The 16,411-nt window shown below is 39.8% G+C and overlaps 1 pseudogene; it reads left to right on the top strand.

Annotated features, from left to right (window-relative positions):
- Positions 1-16,411, top strand: part of LOC118237722 — an 83,489-nt pseudogene that overhangs the window by 57,039 nt on the left and 10,039 nt on the right.

Raw genomic sequence — 16,411 nt, 5'->3', positions numbered from 1 at the left:
AGCACACACATGCCATTCTACAATTGAATGTAACTCCAGCTCAGGTGGATCTGACATTCTCCCACACATGTATGTGCATGCAAAATAAAAAACCATGCGCACCAAATAAAAATAAATTAAAATAATACATCATTAGAAAACTATATCACATCATTCTATTTCATTATTTCTTCATACGTAAATTGTGTTACTATGGAGTGTTTTTTAAAGAAAAGTTAGAATAAGAAATGTAAACTACCAAAAGTGTCTCGTGTTCTACTCTGTAGCTGGATGATGATAGACAGCAATAATGAACATAAGTTTCAGAAATATTGGAAGGATTTTTTGATGTTTACACTATAAAGATCTCTGTTTGAAGCGATGGGTGTGTTTCTGTGATGTGATCATTATCTAGCATAGAGAACATATGTATTCAAACTTTTGAAATTTGCTTATTGACGATTATGATTTAATGCATCAATTAAAAATAGAAAATCCTATCCCACACGGTCAATTTTATTCAGCAACAAGAGTATGTAGGGAGAGACCTCTATGCACCTGTGTTGCTGACCACACCTGTTTGGACTTGGCCACAGGTACATAAAGGTTGTGTGGGATAAAGATGGGGGAGAGGGGCACTTGGTCCTCTCCCTGGGTTCTGGTCAAATCTTGGAGAGCTGCTGAGACTGGAGCGCCAATCTGGGTCATCTGTTCCTAGTGTAAGTGATTTCCCCTGAATGAATAAACCATCTATATCCATATTCTGTGTACAGTTACTTTTCCTTAACAAGGGTGAATGCAACTGTGTGATTTGCAGGAAAGTAGATGCAACTGGGGACTGATACAAAACATATTGAGTCAGACAAAGACAATGTGGGATGTTTTCTCTAAATTGTGAACCATGGGAGTTTTTATAGATATATAAATTCTCTACATACACATATACACATTATATTTATATAGAAAATATATAATATATCTATGATATTATGTATATATGATATAAAAGAAGAAGGAAATTGTCTCAGGGAATGTAAGGTACTAACAGTAGAGAGAAGGAGAGAGAAAAAGATGGTAGTGGGATTGGAAAGGTTAAAGTACATTATGAAAACTTTCCCATCTAACTCATTATTACATACAAAAATTCATACCGGATTTCAAGGATGAAATGACTACACGTGGTGTCAAACACCTTAATCACAGCAGAGATTACAATACAAGAATGAAATCTCAGTTTGAGGTCAGCCTGGACTACATAGCATGTTTTAGGCCAGACAGGCCTACACAGTGAGACCCTGTGTCAAAAGCAATCAATCAATAAACAAATAAAACAAAAACATTAGAATGGAAAGAAAGTACTCAGGAGAGAAAGTATATTAATGACTGGCAGGGAATGTGTGTTTCTTATTCAACTGATAGAATTTCAGTTTTAGAAGATTAAAATTAAATTAATTTGTTATGGAGTCAGAAATGATGATGGTCTGAATCCTTCAATCTAATATGGCAGTTTCTTAGGACAGAGTATGAGGGGAACATGATTTCAGTGTCTGTCTTGGTCTGGCTATACTTATACTGAATTTATTTTAAATTAAATTAACCAAATTCATTATATATATATATATATATAACCTCACATTTCATATACATGAAACCTCACATTTATGTGTTTAAAAAAAGCTTTTCTGATCAGTTCTTAGTTGCATGCTAACCTTTTGAAGTTTTTTTGTGTTATGTCTGAATATATCTGCTAGTGCAGTTGTAGATGGTAGAGTTAATACTAAGATTTTTATTTTTTCTTTCCTCCTCTTCTTCCTTCTCCCTCTTCTCTGTCTTTCCAAACCCTATGTCTTCTCCTTCATCTTCCAATCCTTCTGTCTTCCCCTCCCTAGTCACCCCCACTCTCTGTCTTCCCTTCCCTCTATATTCCTCTCCCTCTTTCTTCCCCTCACTCTGTCTTCTCCCTCTGTCTTCCCCTCCCTCCTTGGATACCTCCTTGTCTCTCCTGCTCTAAAATGCTTGAGTTCAACCAGGGAACTCTATAAACTTCCTATCTTAGTAGTCTTCCCCCTGGTACTTGAATGGAAGATACTACATGGTATTTGAGACGAGTAATATGAATAATAAAAACATATATTTGGGTTCAAGCTGAAGTTCAGAAAAGCAAAAAAGCCAGCCACTATCTCTAACGTCTACCAAGACTGAAATTGTTGATCCTGTCTCCACGAGTCCTCAGAGTACAATGCAGACTGCACTGCTTTCCAAGCCTCTGACTGCAATCCTCTGTCTCATCCTGCCTTATATTCCCCTCTCCCCACTGCCATATCACTCCTGACTCCACCTCCCTAGTACTGACATTAAAGACAAGGTATTCCAAGTGCTGAGATCACCTTTGTGTGAGCTGTTTTCTCTTTTAGATTTGACTAGTTTCATGTAGCTCAGTGTGGCCTTGAACTCTGTCTATCTCTGCCTCTGTCTACCAAGTCCAGGGATTAAAAGTGTGTATCAGCACTTCCTGGCTCTATGGCTGTTGCAGTCTTTGCTCTTTGACCCTTAGTGGCTTTATTAAATCATAAATAATAACTAGGCAATCACTTTTTATTATAAAGTACTTAAAGACATTTTTTCTCTCCATTGTCAATTTATGTTAAGCATTTTCATGAGGAATTTTCCCAGCCTGTTTGGATGCAAGCCATTAAAGTGAGAAATTACCAATACTGAGTCAGGGAGAAATACAAGGGTATTTAATAGGGAAAAGCCTTACAGAGCGACCTAGCCAGCTGGTGCAGCAGCAGTCTGTACAGCAAGCTGAAAAGGAAACCGAAAGTGCCCAGCCACTTGACTGCCTCTCACTCTACCTCACCCTGACCACACCCTGGCAGGCATGGTCAGACACATCTGTAGCCAGCCCTAAGTAGGCATGGCTACAGCTTCCCCTACAAGCCATAATATGAAATGTTCAATTTGTAATGTGAGATTTGGCAATTGGTAATTGAGTGCCATTTTTCTTGTCTGTAAAAGCTACTTTAAGTGTTGAAAATCTGGACATGAAGAAAGCATTCGCATTAAGAAAGAATTGGCTAAAATTTAATTTTCATTTATAGAAGTTTTATCTAAAAATTTATTTTTCATTTTTATGTACGAACCCCAGTTCTCCCTTCCTCCACTTCTCCCACACCCAGCCTCCCTCATTCCCACCTTCCAACCATTCATCAGATTCAGTAAGGCCCTCCTTGGAGAGTCAACAATTTTTATATGCAATTCCTAATGGACCAATCTTTCAGTGTTCCATGAACATTTTCCTGCATGGAAAGAATTTTTGTGTCTTTTACTTTAAGACAATCTTTAAGGGGCTGGATAGATGGTTCCACAATTGAGAGGACTAGGTGATCTTCAGAGGATCAATTTCCAGCACCCTCTGAGGGCTCACAACCAACTGGAACTCCAGTGCTACAAAATCTGATGGATGAAGAAACCATTCTGAATGAGGAAACCCAAACACAAAAAGACAAGCATGGTATGTACTTACTCATATGTGGATTTTAGACATAGAGTAAAGGATTACCAGCCTACAATCCACACTGCCAGAGAAGCTAGTAAACAAAGAGGACCCTAACAGAGACATACATGGTCCCCTGGAGAAGGGAAAATGGACAAGATCTACTGAGAAAATTGGAAGAAAGGGATGAGGGGGAAGGGAGCTAGGAGAATGAGAAGGGGAGAAGAGGAGGGGTGAGGAGTACAGGAGAGAACAGAAAGTTTGAGTAGGGGTAAGAACAGAAGAAAACAAGAAAGGAGATACCATAATAGAGGGAGACATTTTAGGTTCACAGAGAAATCAAGCACTAGGGAAATGTCTGGGGATCTACATAATGACACCAGCTAACAATCTAAGCAACAGAGCAGAGGCTACCTTAAATGCCCTCCCTTGATAATGAGTTTGATGACTGACTTCTATGCCATCCTATAGCCTGTATCCAGCAGCTGGTGGAAGTAGAAGCAGACACCCACAAGTAATCACTGAACTGAACTGGAATCCAAATGCAGATGAGTGAAGAGCAAAATGGTCCAGACCAGGCTGGTGAAACCCACAGAAACAGCTGACCTGATCATCGGGCAACTCTTGCTTCCCAGACTGATAGCTGGGATACCAGCATGGGACTGGATCAAGACCCCAAGAACATGGGTTTCAGTGAGGAGACCTCAGAAATCTACGGGACCTCCTGTAGTGAATCTGTAAATTGCTCTAACTGCTCCTCTACACATTTTTCACAGAAATCTACGGGACCTCCTGTAGTAGTTCAGTACTTATCCCTAGCATAGGTGTGGACGTTGGGAGCCCATTCCAAATAGAGGAATACTCCCTGAGCCAAGAAACACAGGGCTGGGCCTAGGCCCTATCACAAAGGATATGATAGACTCTGATGACCCCCTATGGAAGGCCTCATCCTCCCTGGGGAGCAGAAAGTATATGTGATTGTTAGGGTTTTAGTTTGGAGAGTGGTAGGGGAGGAAAGGAGGGAGAGGGAATTGGGATTGACATGTAAAACAATCTTGTTTCTAATTCAAATAAAAAAAATCTGATGCCTTCATCTGGCCTCCAAGGGTACTGCTTGCATGCACATGTTACATAGGCATAAATGCAGGTTAAAATACACAATACTTTTTAATTAAAAACTTTTTGGAGCTGGGTGTGGTGGAGCTTGCCTTTAATCCTAGAACTCTGGATGCAGAGTCACATGGATCTCTGTGAGTTCAAGGCAAGCCTGGTCTACAAAGTCAGTTCCAGGACAGCCAGAACTGTAACACAGAGAATCAATGTGTGTGTGTGTGTGTGTGTGTGTGTGTGTGTGTGTGGCGGGGGGATTTTGACCTATCAAGCTAGACCAGACATTGTTTAAAAATATCCAGTTTCAGTGTGTTAATTTTTATAAAAAGTTTCTTACAAGGACTCTGGTTTACAATCATTTCTAAGACATGTCCTTTGGAGTATGGTGGCAGGCACAAAGATAGTACCAACACTCCTTCTTTGTCTCTATTAATAACTTCACTGCTTTTTAGATTTCTTTGAAGAGTTATCATTCTCTCTGACTGTGGCCTTAGCATGAGGTTAATTTTAAAACAGCTTCACATGCATTATAGGGACATTGTGAAGGATGAGCCGCCCATATCTGAACGAAGGGATGCATGGCATCAATAATTTTGAGCCTTTTTAAGTTGAGACTTCTCATGTCATTCTTGCCCAGGTGTCACTTATTTCTTGGTTTTTAAGATTTATCAAATCTGAAGTCCCAGCTCATCATTCCAGATGGAGGAAAGAGGTGTAATATAGCTTGACTCTTTGCCTGCAAAAGCATAGTGATGCAGAGTTCCTGACACTTAAAGAGCTGCTCAGGAAAGATCCAGAGAAATTTAAACACAAGTGGATCATGTGGACTACAATTGACATGGCTTCAAGTAATGACATGGAAATGCTGTTGAACACATATTATCCAGGAAGGGTCTGGTGCATATCATTGAGACTGTTTCCACAGGTCAATAGGAAAGACCTCTGGATTATGACTTGAGAACTGAAGAAAGGTAACCGAGCATGGAGAGAGAGGGGACAGAAGGGGAAAGTTAGCCACATAGGAGCTGCTTTTTAAAATTTATTCTCTCATATCCTACATCCTGACCAGTTTCCTCTCCATCCATTCCTCCCACTCCTCCCCGCTTCCCTGTCCCCCAGATCCACTGCTCCTGCATTTTCCTTCAGAAAAGAACATACCACTCGGGAATATCTACTGAACATGGCATGCCAAGCTACAATAAGACTAGTTACAAACACTCATCAAGGGTGGGCTAGGCATTTCTGTAGTAGGAAATGGGTCCAAAAAGCAAGTGAAAGAGTCAGAGACACCCCCTTCCACTTTTAGGAGTCCCACAAAACACCAAGCTAAGAACCATAATGTTGAGTTCATGTCATCCCTATCCTTAGAGTTGAGGAAGCCTGTGCTGAAGAAACCAATGGTTTTTGCATACATCATCCTTTAACTGGGCTTGGGAGGGTATCCTAATGCACATGCCCATTACCAATAAAAGAAAAGGTAGGATCTATTGCAACAAGTAAGGCAGATCCTAACATTAATGTTGCTTTCTTTGGTTCATGAAGAAAATAATTATTTCCCTCATGTTTTAAAAATTAGAATACAAAATAATGTATTACATCACAGAATTCCTCCCCCTCTCACCCATCTTTTGCTCCCTCCATTCCTCTGTCTCTCCCTTCTTTTGTTTGTTCTTTATACCTTTGAAAATGTGTCACTGTGTAGCCAGGGCTGACTTAAAGTCACTCTATAGACTAGCCTTGTCTTGAACTCATTACTTCATGCCTCAGATTGCTATGTTCTGAGGTTTCAGGTGCATTGTGCCTCACTCAGCTGAGATGGAGTTCTATTTTAGTATGCACTCATTCTTTATTATTATTATTTTATTTAAATTAGAAACAAGTTTGTTTTACATGTCAATCTCAGTTCTCTCTGCCTTCCCTGCCCCCACTAACCAATTATCCCATCCCCTTTCTGCTCCCTAGAGAGGGTGAGGCCTTCCATTGGGGATCTCTAATGTCCTATCATTTGGGTCAGAGCCTTGTCCCTCCCCATTATGTCTAGGCTAAGAGTGTATCCCTCTATGTGGAATAGGCTCCCAAAGTCCATTTTGCTACGGATAAATACTGATTCACTATCAGCGGCCCCATATATTGCCTAGGCCTCCTCATTGACACCCACATCCAGGGTGTCTGGATCAGTCTTATGCTGGTTTCCCAGCTATCAGTCCGGGGTCCATGAGCCCCCCTTTGTTCAGGTCAGCTGTTTCTGTGGGTTTCATCAGCCTGATCTGGACTTCTTTGCTCATCATACCTCCCTCTTGGTCCCTAGACTGGGATACCCGCATGGGACTGATCCAGACCCCATAAATGTGAGTGTCAGTGAGGAAACCTCAGAAATCCATGGGGCTTCCTGTAGTAGATCAGAACTTACCCCTAGCATAGGTGTGGTCCTGGGCTCTTTTTTGGTTGGGAGAATTTTGATAACTGCTTCTATTTCATTAGGGGTTATAGGTCTATTTAAGTTGCTTAACTGTTCTTGATTTAATTTTGTTAAGTGAAATCTGTCCTGAAAATTGTCCATTTCCTTTAGATTTTCAAACCTTGAAGAATACAAGTTTTTGAAGTATGAGCTGATGATTCTCTGGATTTCCTGTGTGTCTGTTGTTATGTCCCCCTTTTCATTCCTGATTTTATTAATTTGCATGTTTATCTCTGCTGTTTGGTAAGTTTGGATAAAGGTTTGTCTATCTTGTTGATCTTCTCAAAGAACAAACTCTTTGTTTCATTGATTCCTTGTATTGTTCTCCTAGTTTTCACTTTATTGATTTCAGCTCTCAATTTGATTATTTCCTGGCATCTGCTACTTCGAGGTGTATTGGCTTCTTCATGTTCTAGAGCTTTCAGTTGTGCTGTTAATTCTGTAGTGTGATTACTCTCCTGTTTCTTCATGTGGGCACTTTGTGCTATGAACTTTCCTCTTAGCACTGCTTTCAAAGTGTCACATAAGTTTGGATATGTTGTGTCTGCATTCTCATTGAATTCTAGGAAATCTTTAATTTTTTTCTTGAACCAGGAATTGTGAAATTGGGTGTTAACTTAATTTCCATGAGTTTGTAGGTTTTCTGCAATTCATGTTGCTGAATTCTAACTTTAAAGCATGGTGGTCTGATAAGGTACAGGGGGTTATTTTAATTTTTTTGTACCTGTTGAAGCTTGCTATGTTGCCACCTATGTAGCTGATTCTGCAAATCATGTTGCTGAATTCTAACTTTAAAGCATGGTGGTCTGATAAGGTACAGGGGGTTATTTTAATTTTTTCTACCTGTTGAAGCTTGCTATGTTGCCAACTATGTAGCTGATTTTAGAGAAGGTTACACGTGGCGCTGCGAAGAAGGTATATTGTTTTGTATTTGGATGGAATGTTCTATAGATGTCTGTTAAGCACAATTGGGCCTTAACTTCTATTAGTTCCTTTGTTTTTTGTTAAGTTTCTGTCTGGTGTTCCTGTGCAGTGGTGAGAGTGGGGTGTTGAAATCTCCCACTATAAGTGTGTGTGGTTTTATGTGTGATTTGAGTTTTTGTAATGTTTCTTTTACAAGCATGGATGCCTTTGTATTTGGGGCATAAATGTTCAGAATTCTGACTTCATCCTAATGGATTCCTCCTGTGATGAGTAGGAAGTGATCTCCTTTATCTCTTTTGATTGATTTTAGTTTAAAGTCCAATTTGTTGGATATTAGGATTGCTACCCCCACTTGTTTCTTGGGTCTGTCTGTTTGATTGGAAAAACTTTTCAAAATCTTTAATTCTTAGCTACCATCTGTCTTTGAAGTTGAGGTGTGTATCTTTTTTTATTTTTTATTTTATTTGTCTATTAGTTCAAATTAGGAACAAGCTTGCTTCACATGTCAATCCCTTCTCCCTCTCCTTCCCCTCCCCCGCAACATACCACCTGCCCCTAGCCATCCCTCCTCCACTCCCCAGGCAGGGTAAGGCCCTCAAAAGGGGCTCCCCAATGTCTACCACATCATCCTAGGCTAGGCCTAGGCCCTTCCCCATGTGTCCAGGCCATGAGAGCATCCCTTCACATGGGATGAGCTCTCAAACTCCCTTCTTTTGTTTTAAGACCTTACATATTTAATACAGTGTGTTACCCCTGTACAAATGGAAAACAATTAATTTCAACACTTCTAGACCAATATGGCTGTTAATTTTTGTACAATGCCAACTCAGAACTGTGCTATTTTCTGGGATTTTGTTTTTTACTTTTGTTTTTTAAATGGAGTATGCTGGATGTCTCTACAATTTTGTTCAAATGACTGTAGAACCTGGAAAAGCTGTTGCTGCTATTGATGCATAACATACTGCCATTATTGGTCTTTTTATGTATATATATATATATATATATATATATATATATATAATTTGAATTTTTGGAAACTTTAGCTGTTCTGTCAACTTTTTTAACCATCCCAGTTTACCGTGTTGAAAGGTGTGTTTCTTGTTTGCAGCAGAAGGATGGATTCTGTGTTCTTATCTATTCTGCTAACCTTTTTTTATATGTGAGTTAATAACATTAATATTGAGGGATATTAATGACGATTGATTGTTCATTTTTGTTTTGGATTTGGTGGTGGTTTTGAAATTATGTGTGGGTTTCCATCCTGTTTTTGCCTGTTGGTAAAGTGGGATTATCTATTGCTTATATTTTTCTGGTTGTAGTTAACTTCCTTGGGTTGCAGTTTTCCTTGTTGAACCTTCTGTTGGGCTGGGTTGGTGGATTGTTTTGTTTGTATTGTATTGTATTGTATTCGTTCTTAGGATGTATTGTTTGAATCTGGTTTTGTCATGTAATATCTTGTTTTCTCCATCTATATTGATTGGAGGCTTTGCGGGCTATAGTAGTCTGGGTTGGCATCCATGGTTTCTTAGTATAGGTAGAATATCTATCCAGGACCTTCTGGCTTTCAGCGTTTCCATGGAAAAGTCTGGTGTAATTCTGATAGGTTTGCCTTTATATGTTACTTGAAATTTTTCCTTTGCTGCTCTTAATATTTTCTCTTAATTCTGTATGTTTGAGGTTTTGATTATTATCTGCCTAGGGACCTTTTTTTGGTCCAGTCTAGATGGTGTTCTGTAGGCTTCTTGTACTTTCATTGCCATGTCTTTCTTTAGGATGCAAAAGTTTTTCTATGATTTTTTGAATATGATTTTTGCAACATTGAGTTGGATTTCCTCTCCTTCTTCTATACCTATTGTTCTTAGGTTTGGTCTTTTCATGGTACCCCATATTTCCTGGATATTTTGTGTTATGGATTTGTTGGACTTAAATTTTCTTTGGTTGATGAGTATATTTCTCCTAGAAGAAAGAACAATCTGAAAGAATGCTGGAAATAGAAAAGCTGGATAATCGATGAGGAACTACAAATGCAAGCATAAGCAACAGAAAACAAGAGATGGAAGAGAGAATCTCATATACCCCCTTTATGACAGTGATTTGAGTAAGTTAACACTTCCAACTCATGTTCACAAGCATGGACAGACTTGCATAAACTAGAGGTCTCTATCTAGATGTGTGGGTATAGAGTGAACTAGTTCATTGGTTGGTGTAGAGTCAGATGTAAACATTGTAGTTTAACAGGAAGAAAAATCTGTATCAGTTATTGGGAAACAGAAACTTGTTACAGGCGAAGGGGTGGGTGACTTTCTTCCTTTTGTTCTTTCCTTAGGACCCATGGCCTCAGTGGTCATCCAGATGTGTAGATCACTTTAGACATGTATTTTAGAAAATCTGTAATTCGTTCTTAGGAGCATCCTATTCCTAACTACCTTGTGTTTTGATTTCATCAAACTCAGATAAACAAAGTCCATACAAAGAGATTATGATGACTATATTTAAATTCATATGGACCTAGGAGAACTACATTTGCAAGATGCAGAAAACCATGTAATTATAGAGCGGCAGTACAGCACATTGCAAGAAGTATTTGATCTTCAGTTAGAGCTAGTCTCTGCAGTTGTCTTGGGTAATAAAGGACAAGGAAAAATCACTTTCTTAAGAAAAGCAATGTCTGCTCAACAACATTGCTTTTTTATGAAAGTGCTTTTTACTTTTCTCTTATTCCCTAATCTAGTCAGGGGAAGAATAGAGGAGAGCAGCAAAAGGGATACCATCATAGAGGAAGCCATTATAGATTTAAAGAGAATTCTGGCACTAAGGAAATGTTCAGAGATCTACAAGGTTGACACAAACTAACAATAAAAGGAATAGTTAAGAGGCTACTTTAAATGCCCTTCTCCAATAATGAGATTGATGACATCCTAGTGTCTTCATCCAGTAGCTGATGGAAGCAGAAGCAGACACCCACAGCTAAACACTGAGCTGAACTCTGGAATCCAGTTGCAGAAAAAAAGGAGTGATGAGCAAAGGGGTCAAGACCAGGCTGGAGAAACCTAAAGAAACAGCTGACCTGAACAAGGGGGAGCTCATGTACCCCAGACTGATACCTGAGAAAACAGCATAGCCATGTTCCAGTCCCCCTGGAGGAACTCAGTTTGGAGGTCTGGACAATCTATGGGTTCACTGGTAGTAGATCAGTATTTACCCCTAGCACACAAATGAACTTTGGGAGCCCTCTCCACATAGAGGGATACTCTCTCAGTTTAGACACACTTGGGAAGGTCTGGGCCCTGCTCGAAAAGATATGGCAGACTTTGAAGGATCCCCCATCGAAGGCCTCACCCTCCCTGGGGAGCAGAAAGGGGTTGGGATAGGGGGTCAGTGGGAGTCAGGAGAGGGAGAGGGAACTGAGATTGACATGTAAAAGAAACTTGTTTCTAATTTAAATTAAAAACGGGGAAGCAATGTTGGATTGGGCATCAGGAGACTTATGGCAGAACAGATTTCAGTTTGTTTTCTTCTCTCATCTCACTTAACATGACAGAGTTAAGCTTAGCTCAGCTCCTGCAAGTTGTCTGAATGTTCAGAGGTGCTGGATGATGTCTCTTCTGATCCTAGGAGATCTTGTTTATACTGGAGGGATTTGACTACCTGAAATTTGACTTGGAGCTCCAGACAAACTTTTGCAGTGACTGGAAGAAGAGTATGCTAACACAAATTGTCTTGGGCAGTTTGCTACAGAAAGTAATGTTCCCAGTATCCTCTCTGTTCTTGAATTGGGACATCCAAGTGATCCAAAAATTTATCTATTGCTGCAGTATCCAAGGAACTTTATTACTTGGGGATCCACTAACCTGATCATAAAGTTAAAAAGTGTGTTCTTCTTAAACAATATTGAGAAAGGCTTAGAAGTCTTTAATTATTTACAAACCAATCAACCATTGTTCTCTTTAGGCAGCAATCCTTATATATGCTGGTGGTCTGTAGTACTATAAATTACTATAAAGTGTCAGTTTGACAGGAGAGAGGAAATAAACTTAATTTGTTACTCAGATTCGGCTTTGTACACAAGCTTTACATTGAGATCAGAGTATGTCAACATTTAAAAAGATCAGAGACTGATTAAAGACCTTGTGTACCTTGGCTGTAGAAATGGGAATTTGTGTTTAACTCTGAGTATGTTAGGTGAAATGGGATATGGGAATCTGAGCTGACAGTGTGGCTGCAAATGAATTTTCCAAATACTCGTGGTGACTTCCTCATATTTTACCATCCTGAACTAGAGTGGTATTTTGCTGTCATGTTCTATGTCCTCAGATAAGACAAAGCCAAATATCACTCCATCATTGGAAGCTACCCCAACTTCTAAGAGAAATTTATGCTCATGGTGAAATTTAATGGTTCATGAATGGGAAAATTTTGTTTGGAATTGACACAGAAAATGTCACTGGCACGCAGAAACTACATTTTGGTTGTATACTATCAAAGGAGATGAGACAGGAAATCCTCAAATGGTTTACAAGTTTGAGTCAAGGAGAGTCCATGGGAAAATGGATGGGTCCCCAGAGGTTGTTTGATGCCCTTCTTGATAAAGAGGAAGTACGACTTGATACACAAGTGCTGGATCTATTTGAAGAAATGACTGTTGATATTAGTAGTGCTGATGAATTGTCAGTGGCTACAATCTATCTGCTGAAATCTCAAAAATTAAAGAAACTTCATCTGCATATAGAACACAGATTTTTTTTCAGAAATATATACCCCAGAAGACAGTGACTTAGAAGACGTTAAACAAGTGAAGATATGAGTACATCTCTGAACCTTGTCTTCAGTTCTCTAGTTTTACCTTAGTGTCCAGCGCACTGTTTTATAGGTGTGTTTGTGTGCACATTGTATTTTTATGAATGCATGAAGAAGTCAGAGGAAGATGTGGGGTCCTTCTCTATTGTCCTTCATCTTAATCTCTTGAGACAGTCTCTCACCAAACTGGAAGCTCACCATCTTAACCAAGCTAAGAGCCCAGTAAGAATTCAGGATCTACCTGTTTCTTCTTTCTCATGCTGGGGCAACAGCCTCATGCATCCATGCCCAGCCTTTTATGTCATTCTGTGCATCTGAAGTCAGTTCCTCATGCTTGTACAGAAAACTCCTACCCACCGATTGCCCTTTCCAGCATGGTGTTTCCCAAATTCTTATACAAATATGCAAGAGTTTAGATGGAATAGTCAGGAAGTACTTTAGTTGAGTGGTGCCACTGTGTTTATTATCTATGTGGCTCTAAACAACCATGTCTTGAGTTCCTCCATTTATACAAAGAACAAAGATGTTACAAGTCCAGTTGAGGTGGAAATGTGAGCAGCTTTGTTGCAGTATCTGGCTCTTTTCCTTCATAGATAGCCATGTTTAGTGGTCTGGTGATTACACTGGAGAGAATTCTGGGAACTCATGTCTGGCTTAAGACTGTATTCTTACTGCATTGCTCTGGTTGGCTTGCTTTGCATTGGCTTTAGGCTTCCAGCTCATACTTGATCTTTCAAATGTGTTGCATCTTTTATGGTGATATTAATGGATGTAGGTTATTTTTTCACTAAGAAGTTGCACATACCTCCCTGAATTCACACAGAAGTCGTGTTTTCTCACAAAAAAGGAGACATTTGAGAACAGTGTAAGGGTGGATGTCATTAAGAGTTATGCACAACTATTAACAGTGAGTCTCCCAAAACTCAGTTTAGTTCCTCTCACCTCAAACCATTCTTCATCATAATCTTTATTCAGTGCATTCATTTGTAATTTCATACCTATGTATCATGCCCTGTGTTTTTTCTCACCATCTAGTCAGTGATGTTCTCCTTCCACCCCGTCTCCCCAACTTCTTCATTGGATCCTTTATCACATTCATGTCTTTTTCTTTGTCAGCAATTGAGTTTAACTAGGGCTATCAGTGTGTCCATGGGACTGGAACTGTGCATTAGACCCTGGGTGGCTGAGTTGTGTGTACAAAACTGGAGATGACTACTCCTCCCCCAGAGTCCACAAGGTGTCACTGTTGCAGCCAGGATGGATAGGGCTCAGAGAATCTCCCTCCAGTATAAGATTTGAGTGGAAACAGACCAGGACTTTTGCAGGCAGTGGAGGCATCCATAGCTCTTTTGCAATTAAGACTGCTATGGTGATTCCATGCCCAGGTGATACCATTTTGTAGCCCACATTGCTCACTCTCTCTGCTGTCTCTGTCCCTTGTGTGCTACTTTCTTTTTTAAAAGATTTATTTTTTATTTAATGTATAGTTATGTCTTGCCTGCATGTATGTCTGTACCATGTGTACTCAGTCAGGGTATTGGGAGTGATCTCACCTTCTTAGGAATGTCTTGAATCGCATTGAGCTACCAGAAAAAAAGAGTTATCTCATTGCAGCAAAGTAAATGAAGAATGGAGAGAGTTGTGCAGTATTTTCCAGAACTTGCAGTTGTTGGAACTGGCCCACTGTAATTTCAATGAAACAGCAATTCATGACTCGTTGTAAATCAAGGTCTCCATCTCCTATGATGACTCTGAATGGATTTAAGCTCCAAAGCATGCCATAACTTTGATAGTCACCCATTCTTTAAAAAGTTAGGTGAAATTCCTTCTCTACTGAAGAAGACTAATTCATAGCAATGCACAACTAAATCCAAAGTATCAAATACAATATTAGCAGAAATCACCTATTTGATGTATTCTATGTCATACATGCATACACATACATAAGATTTATAGGTGGATTGTAAATATCTATACATCCAGTGTGTGTGTGTGTGTGTGTGTGTGTGTGTGTGTGTGTGTGTGTGTGTGTGTGTGTACGCGCACCCGTGTGTCTGTGTATATATTCATGTACACGTCAAAAACAACTAATTTCTAGAGACTGCAATGAATGATGATGGAAAGTTCAATTGTAAAGATTCTTTTGATTGTGTATATGTATTGTGCATCTGAATTGGGTCTTGTGGAGTCAGAGTCAGAATAAGCAGTGAGCTGCCCAAAATGGGTGCTAGGGACAGAACTCCAATGCTCTGCAAGTGCAGTATGTGCTCTTAACCACTGAGCCATATGTCCTGCCCAATGATGAGTTCTTAGTCATCATGCTAACATCTGTTCCTTATCATGAGGTCAAATGACTAGCCATGAGTTTGGTTACATTAACACAACCTTGAAAATGAATAAATACAAAAACCATAAAGAAGTCACATCTAATTTTCTTGAACTTTTAAGACCATTCTGGATAGTGATGCCTTAAACAGCATTAGTATTTACTAAGCTGGGAACTGGTGGCACATGACTTTAATCCCAGCTCTTGGGAGGCAGAGGCAGAAGGATCTCTCAGTGGGAGGCCAACCTGGTCTACAGAGTGAGTTTCAGGTAACCCAGGGTTGCACAGAGAAATCCTGTATCAACAAAACAGCAAAATAGTTTTTAAGCCTAATGAGCCCTTCCCCTTGGACACAGCAGGGAACATTAATACAAATATAAGAATCTGTGTTATACATAAGGTGTCAATCTGGTATGGTTTCTGCTGCTGTGATAGACACTATGACAAAAAGTATCCTGGGGAATGAAAGAGTTTATTCTATTTTACCATTCCTAGGTCATAATTCATCAAGGGAAGTCAGGGCAGGAACCTGAAGATAAGAACTGAAGCAGGGACCATGGAGGAATGCTGCTCCCTGGCTTGTCTCCCCCTGGCCTGCTCAACAGTCTGTCTTATTCACACCAGACCCTCCTGCCCAAGAACAATGCTACTCACACTACTCACACTGGCATTTCTATGCCGATTACCTACCAAAATATGCCCCACAGACATGCCAATCTGATGGAGGCAATTCTTCAATTCATGTTCCCTACCTAGATAATGTTGAGATGGAAACCTTGATTAGCCATGACAGGCAGTGTTTAATATGAGGGTACATGTGAGTCTTCTTAGGATGTTCTGCATGTTCCACAGAGGTGGGGGAAATAGAAGAAGGGAGAGATAAGAGAAGCTTGAGCCTATGTTGGTCTGGCACTCAGAGGTAACCAGCGAGAACCTGTGAGGCAGCCACAGTGCCCAAACAAACATGCTGTGGGGGGCAAAGTTTGAAAGAGCATGTGTACAATTTTCTTTGGCATGTACCCACACAGTGTGGTATAATGTGCTATTTGGCCTTATTCCACAGCTGTTCCTTCAGCTGTTCCACAGCTGACTAACTTTGCAGATAATACATTATTTCCTACACTTCTGCGACTACCTCACCTCAAATCCCTGAATTTCTATGGCAAAAATCTCTCCAGTGATGTGGTTGAGAATATGTGCTCTGTGCTGAAATGCCCAACATGCAGAGAGGAGGAGCTGTTGTAAATCAGGGCATTGTCTACAGCCAATTGATTCTCTAAAAGTATTTAAAAATCCTTATTTAGACTTAACTTTGAACATT

This window comes from Cricetulus griseus, unplaced genomic scaffold, assembly GCF_003668045.3.
Source record: "Cricetulus griseus strain 17A/GY unplaced genomic scaffold, alternate assembly CriGri-PICRH-1.0 unplaced_scaffold_8, whole genome shotgun sequence".
NCBI lineage: Eukaryota > Metazoa > Chordata > Mammalia > Rodentia > Cricetidae > Cricetulus > Cricetulus griseus.
The sequence above is the reverse complement of the archived record's forward strand: the minus strand, read 5'-3'. Positions and strand labels throughout refer to the sequence as shown.